The following is a 14,564-nucleotide window of genomic DNA, read 5'->3' as shown; positions in this document are numbered from 1 at the left end:
GTTTTGGGTTCACAGCAAAATTAGGAGGAAGGGACAGAGAGCCCCCTCCCACTTCCAGCTCCTGCACAGGCATAGGCTCCTCCATTATCACCTCCCCCAGCAGGACATTGATTACAATTGGTGAACCTACACTGACAGATCAGAAATCAGAACTACCTGAAGTCCACAGCTTACCTTAAGGTTCACTCTTGGTGTCATTCATTTTATAAGTTTGGAAAAATTTATAATGACATGTATCTACTACTATGTTATCATCTGCATATTTTCATTGCCCTAAATCCTGTTATGCCTAGTCATCCCTACCCCCACCCCACCTGCTGACAACTGCAGATCTTTCTGCCATCTCTAATTTCTTCTTTATCTTCTGACATGGTAATCATCATATATGGAGCCTCTTCACGTTGGCTTCCTTCATTCAACAATGTGCATTTGAGGTCCTCGCATGTCTTTTTGCAGCTTGATAGCTCCTTTTCTTTTGAGTGCTAAATAATATTCCATTGCATGGATGTATTACAGTTTACTTATTCATTCACGGTCTCTTGCTTCCAAGTTTTGGCAATTATAAAGATTTTATAAACATCTGTGTTTTATAAACATCTGGGTGGAATGCCCAGGAGTATGATTGCTGGGTTGGATGGTAAGAGCGTATTTAATTTTGTAAGAAACTGCAAACTATCTTCCTAAGTGGCTGAACCATTTTGCATTCTGTCCAGCCATGAGTAAGAGCTCCTGCTGTTCCACATCCTGGCCAGCAGCTGGTATTGTCAGTGTCTCAGATTTTGATCATTCTCATGGTAATATCTCCCTGCTGTTGCATTGGTTTAATTTTAATTTTATTGCCAAAAAGTTACAGGTAGTATGAAGACCATGGAGGAAGGTCTGTTCATCCCAAACAAACAGTGATGTGTTAGAGCCAGCAGCCACGAGCTCACTGGGTATCATTGTTACCTTTCCAGGAATTTTGTGAAATAGCTGATATCACATTGGTAGCTGGAAGGTGGTCATGGTGGGCATATTTAAACCACAGAAATCAGTAAACACTATAAATCAACCCCACCTCACCTCTGCCCAGCAGGATATTACAGAGCACACCACTGCTTGGGTACTGGAAGTCTCAGGGAAAACTGACTGCCTGGTCATTCCAAAGCACAGCCTATAGGGGTACAAATCTCTTTTTACTACCCGTTTCCTCTAATTCTTTTTTCCTTTTTCACTTTCTGCCTTCTGTTGGAAGGATGAAAATTTTCCACAGACCCTTTTTTCTTTCTGTTGTTTTAAAAACTATACATTGTTTTTCTTTTTTTTCTTTTCCCTCAGGTAATGACTTTATTTCTTTTTGTTAACATAACCAGCCCACAGTACAGCAGGCTAAATCATAAAGTACAAGTCCAAGGAAGGTATTACCTTTACTAAGTTACAAAACTTTGGCAAATCAACACAGTACTCTATAACTCAATAAAATCTTATTTATGTTGGAGTCATATATTAGACTTAGTGATGATTTTTACTCCAAAAATATCATTTAAATACCAAATCAAAACACTGTGGTTTTTAGCAGAGCAAGTTATTTTATACAATTTAATGTCTTTTAAAACTACACAAGTTCTCATTTTAGAGTCAGTTCCCCCATGCAGGCTGTGCTAGTCTGTATTGGCAAGGTGAGTGTGTGTGTATGAGGAGGGGCTCTGCTTGCTTGGCTCTGGGGTTGGACCAAAGTCAGGTACAGTTCCAATGCTTCATCTTTTTTCTACAAATGCCGCCACCGCCATGGGTGTCCTCAAGCTTCCTCTTGCTGAAGCCACCAACTCTTCAGTCTCAGCCTTTAATTTATGTATTACCCATTCCATTGCTTCTCGGCCTTTACTAGCATTAGAAGATATCGTGGAGGCCGTCAGTCCTTCCAGGTAACTGCGAAGGCTGACTCCCTGCACAGAGATGATGGCTTCCTGAGTCAAAATAGTCTTTTCTGGGTCTTGAGGATGTGGTTTGTAGATAAGTCTCTCATTCCCTGAAACCATATTTGTAAAGGAAATATTAAGTTTTTAATGATTTAGGTTCCATTGTTTTCTCTACAGGATCAACTACAGAATGTTCTTGCACATTTGTTTTGGTTCTTGCTGAACCAATAAGAGACTTCATGATGGAAGGCAGTCCCCACTCTGTGCTAAGAAGTCTTTGGCTGTGCAGCTTTCCAGAGGGATCTGTATGCCTGTCCAGCACATCAACTCCAACCACACTCGGGTCCATAGGGTTTGGGTATTTCTGCATTGCAGCTGTTGTAACAGTTTCCCATGGGTGGTCAAAGACAAACTCTGCCGAGGTCCACATCTTCATGGTGCCGGCAGCCTGAGTCCTGTCCCAGAGACTCCGGGGAACAATGAGGCCACACTACCCAGCCCCACCCTACGCGCGGCCCCAGCCCTATCTTGGCTGGGCCAGGCCTCAGCGCCCTACATATTGTTTTTTATAGTGTTGGGGATTGCCCTACAGGCTTAACATGTATGCTGAACTATAAATTTGCCAGTAGTTCTACCCTCTTTCTTTTTATAAATTATTGTATTGGTGCATTATGATTATACATAATCTTGGGATTCTTTGTGATATATTTGTACATGCTCCTGGTATCAATTGCTCTACTTCATTTCCCTATATCTTCCTTCCTTTCTCTCTCCTCTGATTGCCTTTTTTCTACTGGTCTCTTTTCTATTTTCATGAAGTCCCTTGTCTTTCCTTTTTTCTCTCTAGCTCCCCCATATGAAAGAAAAATATATGAACCTTGATCTTCTGAATCTGGATTACCTCACTCAGCATAATGCTCTCATCTGTTTTCAGCAGATGACATAATTTTGTTCTTCTTTATGGCTGAGTAAAACTCCATTGATTTTATATATACAATTTTCTTTATGCATTCATCTGTGGATGGACACCTAGGCTGATTTCATAACATGGCTTTTGTGAATTGCACTGCTATCAACATGGGTATGCGTGTATCGCTGCAGAATGAGGACTTCCTTTTGGGATTCTGTCCTTTTATGAGCACAGAAATCTATGCATGCTTAAACCACATGCATCTTGAACAGTGCCTTTCCCCCAAGCTTAAGATTAGTGTTAGCTTTTATATATCTTATCCCAAATTGTTTTCCTTCTTTACAATTAATAGTTAGTTATTTCACTCCTTCGGGCTGTTACATGAAATTAACTTCATTTCAAATGAATTTATATTTCACTTGTTATTTTTGGTAGTTTCTTAGAAGCTTCAATGCGTTTCAAAACTTCATTTGACAGGCTCATTTGGGGGAGAAGGGGTCTTTTTCCTTCTCCTCTCTCTTCCCCTGTGTCCACTCTCCTAGTGTAATAATTTTAAAGTTATGTCTGCCCAGCTCTCTGGGGCTCTAGCACAGAGCCAGGTATTAGAATAGCATTTTTAAAAATCCTATTCTCTTAGGTATATGGACAAGCCCATCACTGTGACAACAAAAGTTCTGGTTGCTTATCAATCCTTCTATCCAGAAGGCAGCTCAAAGCCATAGTCCCAGATGATGGTCAGCACTGGCCCAGGTGAAGGAGAACAAAATGGAAGAAACCTTGGTGCTTAGAACATGGGCTCATGTGGCCCCTCCCCCACCCTATTTTTTTTCCCCAGCCTCTTTTATCAGCCCAGGAGACCAACCCCAGACTCTTGAGCAGAGTCCAGCTCCAGACCCTGCCCCTTGTCCCATTTATCAAATGAAGCCAAACTCCCAGCCCTGATGCTCCTCCTGCAGGCAGCCTCAGTCTAGTTGAGCACTTTGTGTTTTTGTTCCATTCTGATCCATCATAGAGTTTAGGTTCCTTCCCTCTGTCCCTTTCCTCCATTCCTTCCTTGCTTTTCTCCTTTTTTCCTTCCTTAGCAATGTGATTTTGGCCTTTTCTTTTCACCTAGGATCTTGTCAATGTTATGTTCAGAAAAGTATACATCTAAAAGCCCTTTGGACAGAGAATTTCCTGTATGGAAGCACATAAAGGCAGAACTCCTTCAAAATCAATCTTGTCATTTTGTCTGCTTACTATCATCCTAAATTATTTTTCTTTGGTATGTTTCTTCATCCGCTGGTAGGAAGAGTGTTTAAACTATTAATATATAGGGCCAAGATTAGCACCCATGAGAAGTGCTGTTGACCTTCTATAGCAAGGAAGCAGAGTTTGTCATGACCTCCAACTTCTCCACGCCTCGATTTCCACCTATCACACTACACACCGTCCTAAAGCAGGCTTGGCCTGGCAGTGATTAAGGTAGAAGGAAACACCAATCTTGTAGAGTCCTGGCAGTGACCATGGTCCTAAAACACCATGAGCCACGAGAACAACTGTTTCTCTTAATCCTGAGTTCAGAAGTGGCCCCCTCTCCAAACAAGGTGATGGGGAAGGCAAAAATAGGGAAGTGGGAGGTGGGGGATTGGAGAGAAGTGGGCAGAGTTGTTAAAAAGGAATGACCGTGGAGATTGGTGGGGGGTGGGAGGTGGGGGGATTGTTTGGACATCATTTCCATATATTCAAAGAACTAAAACAGAATCCACAGCTAATCTTGCAGCTTTCATCAATCATTTTTTAAAAATCCTATGATGATTCTGGAAGTTTAATGTTCATTTTTGCTCTGGGAAGGTGGTGAGGGGCAGGGTATGCAAAGCCCCTCCTCTTCTTCAATTTTGTGTTTGTGGTTAGGAGTCATTGTCCAAAAATCATATGTTCTAACATTCAATTTCTAACCAGGTCCATTAAATGCTGTGCATAAGTTGGAAGATGTCACTTTCTCCTAGAATTTCAGTTCTTCAAATGACACTGATGTTTATTGAGCTTCTGCCACATGCTGGAACTGTGCTAGGTACTAGGTACAAAGCAGAACAGGTGCATTCTCTGCTCTCAAGGACATCACAGTTTGAGTGGGGAGACAACAAACAAGCAGCTTCAGGATGGTTTGCTCTCCTCTCCTCTCCTGTAAAAGGCGCCATGCAGATATGAAAGCATGAGGGAAGGGTCCCCTGAGTCTTCCTGGGGCAGTCAAAGGAAGCACTACCTGTTCAGTTTGCTGGGATGGGCAGGCAGCCTGGAGGAGAGCATGACACTGCATAGACACAGAGACCAGATCCTTTATGACCTTGTGTGGTTTGAGTCCTAGCACATCCTATAAGTAGTACAAAGCCACAGAATGATTACAAGCCAGGAGGACTTGATCAGTTTGGGAATAAAGATCATGCTGACTGTTTTTCAGGATGGTTTGCAATGACTGCAGTTGCAGAGCTGGGGGGATATTACAGAAGCTGTTACTCTAGTTGGAGCAGAGAGCTGAAGTTTTACCTGAAATCACCAGGACACTGTGTACTAAATGAAAGGAGTCAAACATGAAAGGTCTCCTATTGTATTACTCCATTTATATAAAATATACAGAACAGGGAAGTTCAAGAGACAGAAAAAAGATCGGCTGGTGATCAGGGACTAGAGGGGAACGGGAAATGGAGAGAAACTGCTTAGGTAGGTATGGGGTTTCTGTGTGGAATGATGAAAATATTTTGGAACTGGACAGAAATGGCAGTTGCATAACATAGTAAATGTTTGAAATGCCACTGAATTGTTCATTTTAAAAGGCTAATATTAGCCAGGAGCTGTGGTGCATACCTGTAATCCCAGCAGCATGGGAGGCTGAGACTGGAGGATGGCAAGTTCAAAGCCAGCCTCAGCAAAAGCAAGGCTCTAAGCAACCCAGTGAGATCCTGTCTCTAAATAAAATACAAAAGAGGGCTGGGGGTGTGGCTCAGTGGGTGAGTGCCCCTGAGTTCAATCCTCAGTACCAAAAAAAAAAAAAAGGTTAATATTATGTTATGTGAATTTCACCTCAATTAAGCCCACATACACACATTCTAGCATCATGAGCCTAAGAAAAGATATTGCAATATGACACAGACCTGGGTTTGAATCCCAGCTCTGCCAGGATGCAGCTATGAGACCTAAAGCCTCTCTGTCACCTAACCTTTAATAAGTTTAGTATCCTGAGGAATAACCTGCCTTGTATGACTTGAATTCACTAAAATCATGCAAATAAAGTGCATTTCACTATGTCAGATGCACAACCTCCAACAACAGCTCTAAGTAAGGCATATTGTTAGATCTGTGATGTAGCTGCATGGTAGAGTGCTTACCTAGCATGCACGAGGCCCTGGATCCATTCTCAGCGCCATGAGGGGAAAATAAAAGCTTCTTGTTAAAATTATTATCTGTATTCTCCTCACAGACAACTCTAAATTTATTCAACTACTTTTATTTTAACTCTCAAGTATTTTTTAGGATATGCCTGATTTAGATGAATGTCAGCTAATTGGCTTTCTTTAGCTAAGTGAGTTTTGTCAGAAATTTTCACATTTCAGAGAACTTGGTCAATATTAAAAAGAAATGTGAAGTCTACATCCACAAAAGTATGAGCTACATTAGTCCATGGCAGGTATCACTGAGTGACACTAGACTATGCCCACCGCAAATAGCACGGGAACTCATGGACTCTTCCTTAGACACAGATTCAGAATCCTCCACACAGCGTTCCAGGAAGGGGGTCTGATGGTCAGAGTGGGGTTGCAAGATGACACCCATCTGCTACCTCCCCATAATAATTTGTTCCTCTTGGAACATTTATTGGTACACGTGACCAATAAATCTCAGTAGTGAGCATATATTTAGTTCCTGAAGCCTCTCTAAAGCCAGCAAATCTTTGGCCATGACAGAAATTCCCCAATTTTAGTATTGAGCAATATGTTTTGAAGGGAGAATTTAGCATAAACCTTTAAAATTGTATACATATTTAAACAAAAAAGAAAAGAAGGATGGGAAGAAGGAACACAATGGCCTTAGGTACAATACTACTACCTAATGTTCCCCCGAAGCTCTACAGCATTCACAGGTATGTATGAGCCTCCCTGATAGGTGGGTTTTATCCTCACCTACAGTGTAGGAAACAGAAGATTTGGAATAGTTAATGACTTAAGGTGCTGTACCACCCAGTCATGCGTGTACTGAGATCCTAGGCTGCCATATCATCTATCACAACCTGAGCGTTTGGAGGCTGGAGGTCCAAGATCTAGGTGTCAGCAGGGCACGTTTCCTCTGAAAGCATTGGGGAAGGTCTGCCAAGGCCTCTCTCCTAGCTGCTTGTGGTCCCTTGGATGGATACATCCTGGCGATACCAGTCATCACACGATGTTCTCTCTGTGTTTCTGCACCAAATTTCCCCTTTTATCAGGACACCAGTCATATAGGATTGGAACCCACCCTACACCAGTATGACCTCATCTTAACTAATTATATCTGCAAGGGTCCTGTTTCCAGATAAGGTCACAGTCTGAGATACTGAGGATTAAATCTTCAGATATGAATTTTTAAGAGGCCCCAGTTCAAACCATAACTTGGGTGATCAAAACCAGGCTTTCTATGCTTTACTGTGTGTGAAACATTGTTTTAGCCTGAGGGTTCAAACTGCTAGACTCTCTTAAAGGCAAGAATTTCCCATTACTCACTCAAATATTGCCTTTTAGCAAAAATTTTTTTAAAAAATGTATAGCCTTCATATAAAAAATATCAATGATGATTTTCCCATGCATTAACCTGACATGAGAGCTAAATATCATGCATTGAATGACCTTATGAAATTCTGAATTAAAAGACTAAGAAACGAACAGGAACCACACACATACCCAAAAGTCAATAGAAGACCCAGAGATTCTATGACATCTTATTATTTTTAAAACTGCTGTTGTAAATTTTGAATCTAACACACACACACACACACACACACACACACACACACACACACACACACACTCCTTTCTTCATTAGAGCCAAAGGGTTATAACTGATATTTTTATCCCTACCAGAAATGATCAGTGGGCTGAAAGAATGTAGTACTGGTGATGTGGGCTGACACTTTCATTTTTTAAAAATATTTATTTTTTAGTTTTAGGTGGACACAATATCTTTATTTTACATTTACATGGTGCTGAGGATTGAACCCAGTGCCTCGTGCATGCTAGGCGAGCACTCTACCACTGAGCCACAACCCCAGCCTGACATTTTCATTTTTAATTGAAATTCTAACTGACCCAGGGCCAGATTTCCTTCTGCTCCACAATCTGTGGAAGCAGCCTGGGAAACTCCAGCAGTCAGGGAGCAGAGGACTGGGGTGTCCCATGGAAACAGGAGAACATCAAAGCTCTCAGGAGAAGCCCAGGAGAGATGTCCACACAGACACTCCACCTTGTCCTTACTGCCAGTTTCTCCCAGGCCACAGGTCATCCTTGGCGGGGGTCATGACGGCCCCTCCTTAGGACCCTCTTCTTCACCCTGTGGGCCCTCCAGGCTGTCCTTCCTACTCGTGTCTCTTTTGGATAGCACCACCATCGGGAGCTTGTCATTATCACCATTTGAGAATGTCCATTTTATAATAAAATGTTCATCGTGAACATCTGTTGGACCCTTACCCTGTCTCTCACTTAATTCTTGCCCCCCCACCTGCCCATCAAGTGGCCTGAATCAGAATGCTGTCTGTCTGCAGCAGTGGGGAAGGAAATGGTGCCAGGACCCTGGGAGGGAGAACACCCAGAGCTGGGAACTGAGGAAAGAGACGGGAGGTCCAGGAGGAAGAGTGAGACCCAACTCCAGCGATTTCAGGCTCTTCAGAGAATATATGTTGCAGAGATTCAGAGCACAGGATCTGGAGGCAGACTGTATTCCAGACTGTCACTTAGATTTCTTTTTAATGGTACTAGGGATCAAACCCAGGGGTGCTCTACTACTGAGCTACATCCAAAAGCCTTTCATATATTTTGTTTAGAGACAGAGTCTCACTAAATTGCTGAGGCTGGCCTCAAACTTGTTATTCCTCTATCTCAGCCTCATGAGTAGCTGGGTTTATAGGCACGTGCCACCACTCCGGGTGCTTCTTAGATATTTGACATTGAACAAATTACATAACTTTTCTGAGCTTCAGTTTTCTCATCTGTAAAATGGGGCTAATAATAAATGTATAATAATAGCCACTTGGGATTAAGATCATATCTGTAAGTGATAGGCTGTAGCCAATAATGCATTATGTGAAACTGTCAGAGGGTCTTAGAGTAAGGAGATTTAGAGTGTTGTCGCATGACGGAAGGAGCCCAGTGGCTGCTATGTGGGCCACACGTGGCCTAACACCTTATTTACTTTATGTGAGAGAAAAATAAAACCCCATCTATTTTATGCCACTGCTATTTGAGGTTTTCTATCACAATACAGACTTGATCTAAGCTTGGGATACAGCTAATATCATATGGGGATAATATTAGAAGGACCTCATGGACTTGTAAGAACCCAGTGACTTGTAGGGGCTGGAGAGAACAGCACCAGGCATCAGGAAGTTACTTATGCTATTGCTAGTTGCCAGGTTGTGATATCATTTAATCCCCACGTAAACCCTGTTCTCAACCCCAAGTTGACAAATGAGGACTGGAGGATCAGGAGGTTGAGTAGCCCTCCACATGCCACAGCTCCACCCTTGCACAGAGGCCTCTCCCTGATGGTGACCCAGGTGGCACTCTAGTGAGGGCCGCACATGTACCACCAGGCCTGTGTGTGCAAACACAGACAGTGCAGAGGTCACGGTCACTACTGTTCATATCCATGCAGACTCTTTCTGATGTGCGTTATGAAAATCAAGGGCAATTTTTTAAAAAAGAAGAAAGAAAAACCAGTATGGGGAAATGCTCCACGATGTCATTTCAGATCCCACGGCACAGCCACAGAAGTCAGCTACCATAACAAGCAGCGAACACTACTGTGAAATCTGCATGGGCTGCAGATCTGGTTCTCACAAGACCCCACCCAGCACCTGCCAGGAAACAAACAATGGGCTGACTGGTGTCCGAAGCCCTCATTTTACTCTTTTAGGTATTCTGGATGAGGCCAAAACTCTTGTTTCTCTGGCAATGTTACAGTTCCTTAAAGGACAGAATGTTCTAGAAATATGTAGACACTGCACCATTATAAGCTTCAAGTCGTACCGAGTCACTTCTTGGTTTACCCCCTGAGAAAATCACATCATACTCTCTGTATAAGTGAGATCAAATCAGGCCCAGCCCTCAGTGGGTCAGATGATCTATGAGTTCATCTAAATTAGATGCTCTTCTGGGAGGTGTAACCTTGAAACTCATTGCTTTATTTGTCCTCATGAAGAGAGAAAAAAAAAATTCTAATTTTTAAAAATGATTTTTAAAAAAATCCTAATTTTTTTAAAAAAAGGAGACAAGTTACATTTATAAGTGTACTGATCGATATCTGTTCATAGGGGAGAGAAGAATTGGGGGGTTTTGAACTTAGATTTTTTTTTTTTAATTTTGAGCTTCTCTGTGAGTTTTTATTAATTCACGAATTCCCTGTAGCTCAAGAGATGCTAATTAATTCAAGAAGCCATAATAGCTAATCATTGGCTAAATAAATCTAAAATGGAGAGTGTGTCACTGGAGATACCACTGCTCATTTTAATTAAAATTACCAATTTGTGAGGTAATGTAAATAAAGGTTATTGTGTTCTTCTACTCCAGGAGGGATTAACCCTTTGCATGGCCTCCTGAGAACCCAGAGGATGTAAAAGCCAAGAATATTTGTGGGACTTCATAAATGACTGGGTAAGGATTTTTTTTCCAGTGCAAATCCGTTGTTTGCTGACCTTATAGACCCATGTGGCATCAAGCAGCCTTGAAACACAGAGTGGGGAGCAGAGCTGAGGAGTGTTGCCTTGAGGGACAATCCTTGTCAAAGAAATAGTCGCCCCAAATGGTGCACCAGTCCTACAGAGAACCCCCGAGTGTTCCAGCCTGAGCTGGGTTTGGGTTTTTAAGGACTAAACACATGCAAATGTCATAAGTTTGCAGCTCAGAGTGGTCTCATTGGGTTAACAATTCAGCACTCACGTTCAGCACAAAGTCTAGGCCCATGTAGTTGTCACCTGGAGGGACAGGAACGCCTGCCCCAACATCTTGTGACTAACTGCAGCACTCACCTAACTCCCTCTGGGACAGAGAGACCTGTGCACCAGCCACAGAAGGAGCACAGGGAACACTACCCCCACACAGGGCTCCTCTGAGTACTTCAAGATGAAGGAAATCAAGAAAACTGCAGAGGCAGACCCCTCTGACCTCCCACCTGCTGTCTGAGGAAGAGCCTCATGTGACACAAGTTGTGCCCTTAATCTTAACCGTGAGTTCCAGAGACAACTGAACAGGCAGGTCGTGCCAAGTTCTCCCCAGTACATTAGCCTTTTTATGTCATACTCTGCGCTACTGTCTAAGCTTCATCACACCTGACTATGATAACACAGGTATCACCACCCCCCCCACCCCGCCCACCCCCCCACCCCCCCACCCCCCCCCAAGTCCTTGGGCCTTCATTTCTGAAGGCTCCCTTGTCACCCAACTTACAATAAATAAATTTGTTAGGCTTTTCTCTTGTTAATCTGTCTTTTGTTATAGGGGTATCAGTCATGAACCTCGCAACACGTGAGGAAAAGATACCACTTTTTCTCCTCTACGCTGCCCAAGTGAGTCACCCCAAGAAAGCAGTTTATGTGTGGATGATCATATAGTGTCATCCTTAAATCCAAAGCTGAGCTGGAGTGATGCTCTTGCTGGATGTGCCCTTGACCAAGGGAAATCCATCTTTATTGTCTCCATAATCAGCTCAAAAACCATTGATGATGAAGTCCTAAATCTAATTCTCCATAAAACCCCAAAAGTTTCGGAGGCAAAACAGAGTATAGCTCACATTGCCTTTGGACCCATGATTAGGAAAGAATTTTTATAGTTTAGTCCAAAGGCCTAAAATGAGTTTGAAGTTAACAAAGGGGTTGGGGGGAGGTGGGCAATTGGGACCAAGTTGGAGTTTACAAATGAAAATTATTGTTATCTTATCAAAAGGCCACTTCTGAATGGAGCCCCCAGACGAAGCAGAAGTCTGGCTGGTACTTGAACCAGATAAACTTGTTATGCAAATAGCTTTAGCCATAGGGGAAAGGGCTGATAATGAAATTGCTACAAAGCCAACTGCACGTTTATAGAGGTGACAAAAACATCAGGCAGGGTCCTAGCATAGGGATAAAAGCAGTGCAGAATTTATGTGAGCATCGTGTTTAATTTATCATAACTAAGCTGTCAGGAGTCATGCTTTGACAAATGCATAACTAACACATATAAATGAGTCAATTATCACTAACAACCAAAGGTTCAGAACCAAACAGGGTAACTTTTTTTTTTCTTTCCTTTTAAACCCCAAGATAGGTTTGCTAATAGGATTTTAGACTTTAAAAATATATCTCCTGTCTCCCAATAAGGAGGCGAGAAGCAAATCTGAACAATACTTGGCCACATCCAGGGTTGCTGCCGCCTTACCTTGCTGGCCCTCCTGGATGCCTGTGCGCCTGCGCTCACATGGCCTATCCCCTGTCCACACTGCTGTGATCACTAGGCTGCAGCCAACCTGACCCATTCAGACCCCTGCAGCCAATGAGATGTCCCACAGGTCCTTTGGAGAGGAGTGACCAGCATGAATTGAGAAAGCCCTAAATGACCAAATGGATAATGGGTCTGCAGTTTACATGGCGACAAGGTATCAAGGTTTTTAAAACTGTTAAGCAATTTCTAGTCCTATTTGTTCTTTAGAGAGAATCCATTTTGTTGACCTGAATCCAATGCTCTGTGACTTGGTCTGCAAAGGGAACTGAAGCAATTATCTGAATAACTCGGGCTAGAAACAATTTTCCTAAAATTACCAGTTAATCAATCAATCATCTTCTCCGCCCCAGTCCCTCCAATAATTGAAAGCTTACAATCTGAAGACCTTAATCCTCCACCCTTCTTTTCCAGTACAAGCAAGGTAAGTAGAAAAGCAAACCAAAGCTCTCTCTTTAAATAGACATTTCAAACCCAGGAAGTGCCATTGTTTATATTTAATTAGGGAATTGAATAAATACAGCGAAATCACTTTTGGTAGGTTGAGTGACTACAGCTTAGGGTAGGCCACCTCATTTACAAAACCAAAGGATAACTGTTTGGAAATAGTGGGCAGGTTTTTGACTTAAAGATATGAAATGTCATGATCAGTCCCCAGTCTTGAAAATTCCTAAAACTATTGTTAGAAGGAGAATTCATGGTTGAAAAATCTAAAATGTTAATAGGAAAAAGAGGATTGTGCAGCTGAGGTCAAGAAAGAATCTATGAACATCTATAAATATATAACGTATTCACTAATAAAAAAAAAATAAAAACAACTTATTCAAGAAAGAGAAGATTGAGCCAGGCATGGTGGTGCACACCTGTTTTCCCAGTGACTCAGGAGGCTAAGGCAGGAGGATCACAGGTTCAAGGCTAGCCTGAGTGACTAACTCAAAATAATAAATAAAAAGGATGGACCTCAGTGTTAGAGTGCCCCTGAATTCAGTCCCCATACTACAGGAGAGAAAGAGCGGGGGCAGTGGGGAGGGAGAGAGGGAAAGGGAGAGGGAGATTGATTTGCTGTAAGGAAATGTCAGGGTGGGGAAGAATTTCTATGTTGTGTATAGCCCTAAAAGCCCCCAACCCTGTCGTCAATGATGTACTTTTATTGTCAAATCCATCCAAGCAATACCACGGTTGTTTTAAGAACACAAACTTACTCTTGAAAAAGTATACGGAAGCCAAATTTCTATGAGTCAAATCACATTTTAGAAGCATCAGGAAAACTTGGAATGAGAAGGTGCATCAGTGAATGGGTAATGGATTTTTCTAGGCCAACACCTTAGGAAGGTCAATCAAGGGTATCTGTGTACAGCAACGGAATGAAAAGGAAAAAATGTTTGGATCGGTCCTTGCCAACAAAATCACTGGAACCTTAGCTCCCAGATTTCTTTCTTGGGGGTGGTCTAAAAATGTGGCCCCCAAGCCCAGGGCATATCCTCAGCTCTCTGTTCCCTCTTCCTCTTGAGACTCCCAAACCTCAGGAAGGTGCCCTTCCTCTGCTCCTGGAGAGCACCATCCCCACTGCAGGTATCTGATGTCCCTCCCACCCTGGCCTGGCATGCCCACCCTGACTGTGGCTGTACCTTCTGCAGTCAGAGCAAAACTGTCAGAGTGGGGTTAGAGGACAAGAGCAGGTCCTCCACCCCTGGCCTTGACCTTCACAGTCACATTCCCACAGAGCCTCTCTTGGTACAGTTCTTTCCCACTCACCCCTCCTGAGGAATGTGGCACAAATCCAGGAGGGACTAGACCATCCACAATTTCAGGGACCCTGATCTGTATTGCATTTGGAATGAAAATGAAATACAGGTCCACAGCTCTTATCCAAACCCTTTGGGGCCAAATAAATTTTATCAAAGTTTAGATAAGTAAACGGGTATATTTTACTGTATATTACATAACACCCCCAGCAGGATCTGGGGCAGCACACTGTAATCAAATACTAATATATCTGCAGCAAAACACATGAATATTCACACTAAGTAAGACAAATAATGACTATAAATAGCCTCACATCAGTTC

At 42.6% G+C, this 14,564-nt stretch overlaps 1 protein-coding gene and 1 pseudogene across 9 annotated transcripts in view; both read right to left on the bottom strand.

The window, feature by feature from the left end:
• Positions 1-14,564, bottom strand: part of Myo3b (myosin IIIB) — a 505,529-nt gene that overhangs the window by 363,510 nt on the left and 127,455 nt on the right. The gene's annotated exons all lie outside the window — the stretch shown is intronic.
• Positions 1,610-2,388, bottom strand: LOC101972855 (PRELI domain containing protein 3B pseudogene; annotated as a pseudogene).

This window comes from Ictidomys tridecemlineatus, chromosome 7, assembly GCF_052094955.1.
Source record: "Ictidomys tridecemlineatus isolate mIctTri1 chromosome 7, mIctTri1.hap1, whole genome shotgun sequence".
Taxonomy (NCBI): domain Eukaryota; kingdom Metazoa; phylum Chordata; class Mammalia; order Rodentia; family Sciuridae; genus Ictidomys; species Ictidomys tridecemlineatus.
The sequence above is the reverse complement of the archived record's forward strand: the minus strand, read 5'-3'. Positions and strand labels throughout refer to the sequence as shown.